This window comes from Phalaenopsis equestris, unplaced genomic scaffold (genome assembly GCF_001263595.1).
Source record: "Phalaenopsis equestris unplaced genomic scaffold, ASM126359v1 Scaffold000061, whole genome shotgun sequence".
NCBI classification, from domain to species: Eukaryota; Viridiplantae; Streptophyta; class Magnoliopsida; order Asparagales; family Orchidaceae; genus Phalaenopsis; species Phalaenopsis equestris.
The window spans coordinates 885,319-888,165 of record NW_018164503.1 but is presented as its reverse complement, the minus strand read 5'-3'; positions in this window follow the sequence as shown (position 1 = coordinate 888,165).

Sequence of the window (2,847 nt, the reverse complement as noted above, 5' to 3'; positions counted from 1 at the left end):
AAATTCAATTTTTTTTTTATTTATATGGTGTCACAACCCAACCTGATATAACTCATATAAACTAATATATTATACCAAGTTAAGCGCAGAACATGTTATTTAGCCTAAGATCTATTTGGCAGGAACTTTTTTTATCTTCTAATTTTCATTAAACATAGTCACTCAACCACCAATATTATTGCAAAAATAAAACTAATTATCATCATAATATCATTTTCTTTATATACATCAAAACTATTTACATCCAAAACATTTATATACCCTTATCATGATTTTCTAATAATTCCTATAATACATATCATGATAAAAAAACCTATATATATATATATATATATATAATAATAATAATAATAATAATAATAAATCTCTATCAACAAGTAGCATCAACTCACTAAACTGGATCCTTGCCTTCCCTAAAAATATATAAAAGCAACTAGAATAAACGAACAACTCAGTAGGTTACACGAAACCTAGGACTAAAATCAATGCATGGAAAAAAGAACATGTATGATTGCATCATAGTCATGTCATTTATGCTAAATAAATAAGCATGTAAGTCACTTAACATGCATATATATATTGTAAACCATGTACGTGCAATATGATAAAAAAGAGTCATGGGTAGATGTGCAATTATTTAATTTATTTGGTTTAAATTGTAAAGTTCATACAAAATCTTTTATTCAGAACTCCAAAAATTATGAAATAAATAATTATTGGATAGATTATTATGTCTAGGACACTCAGGTGAAAACGATTTGAAAAATGGATGTCAATGACTCCAAAAATAAATTTATGCCTACACTTATACATAAGAAATTACAATTTTACAATTGATATTATAATTTCATGTTTGTATTTACCATGAAAATATGGAAAAATCATAATAATTAAATTTCATCATTTTTAATCTTTTGGTGAAAACGATTTGTCGATCGGGCTTACAACGGAGTCATTAAATTCATTCAAATTTTATAGGTCAAATCTTTCTCTTATATATTTTATATTATTTATTTATTGTTTATTAACGAATTATTTTAAAAATGATTTAAAGTCTAAAATAACATAAAAGAGCATCTTAAGGGACATATTGAAGCATCTATTACTAAATGTAAAAGTATTGGGACTATACGTGGGAGATCAATTTGATCTTTTGCCCCTCCTGAAATATCAATTTTGCCTCTGCTGAAATATTATTTTGCCCGTTGTTATCCTAGCTCCTCCCACATTAGGTATAAAGGGGAAGCTTGCCCCTGCCCCCTCTCTCAAAAAAGAGACAAGTTCCATCCCTAGGTCGAATGAAAGTTAAAAACAACAATAAATTATTTTATGATAAATAATTCAACATGAATTAAATTCTACTCAATACAAACGACGATTTTGGACAAATAATCTATCATAATGTTTATTTCAATTAATTTTTTCAATGCAGCTTTATATGGGAGTATTAGTCCCAACTCTGTTAAAACTATGTTGTGATTAATTTGCAACAAATAGTGGACATTGCTAATTTGCAACACATTACATCAACTATGTGAAAAAATGAACAAATAAATTCATAAGTATCAACCAAATTGTGATAAAATTGTTTACGAATTGGTCATAAATTTTTGACTTTGTCATATTTCTACCATAAACCAATCACAATTTCTACATAAATAATTAATTATGTTACAAATCTATTGTAAGTCAATCATATTCACATCTCCAAATTAAAGCAAAAAAAACCATAAATGAACAACACAACAACTAACTTTTAATGTTTGACGCGCCTATAATCAAAAGACACCTGTGAGTGTTTTTTCTGTCCGGACTTCTGACATAGCTCTACGTGCGGCGTAGGTTATTCTTGAGTTATTTTCAGGTTATTTCAGAGTTATTTTCAATAATACCGAAATAACCCAGAAATAACCCGCGGTCTTTATTTTTGGGTTATTTCAATATTATTGAAAATAACCCAGAAATAACTCAGAAATAACTTCCATCACACGTAGAGCTATGTCAGGAGTCCGCACAGAATTTTTTTTGCAAAACAACACTATTAAAATCAACAAAACCATCACACGTAGAGCTATGTCAGGAGTCCGCACAGAAATTTTTTTGCAAAACAACACTATTAAAATCAACAAAATGCAACTAGAATTTAATAATATTTATAATATTATTCATATCATAGGCGCATAATTTGACATGCCATCATATATATTAAGAAAATATAACCAAAAGAATTATGAAAATTTTTAGTACTTGAAACAGATATAATAAGGTGTCACAAAATATATTTCGAATCAAGACACCCTAATATGCATCATGGGGTTTGCTTCTCTTCATCCTCATTATCATATTTAGTAAAGGGGGGCTTCATGAGACAACAATCACATATATACTAGATCACTTTATGGTAGCAGACACTAATAAAAATTCTCATGAGCACCTTTGAAGTCTTTGTCATTTGCCCTCCAATTAGAGAGTTTGATTGTGTAATATTCCTACATGAAATTGAGTTCCAAGGATACTTTTTATGTAGGCATAACTCAGCGCATCTCCTAGAAATAAAAATAATATGATCCTCCACACTAGATTTTATAAGATAAATATATAGATACAAAAATTTGAGAAGATCATCTATGAATAGGGTTGTATTCAAGTGGACTCAAGTTGAGTATGTCATGAATTGGACTCGGCTTTGTAATATTATAAGTTTAGGGTTAGCTCGTGCTCAAGCCTAGCTCAAATATATGCCCATACTTCAATAATTATTTTTTTTTAGTAATCATATTAATTGAATTATTTAACGAACAGATCATCAACTCTAACAACTAGATGACTATGTTTGTCTCCCAGAAA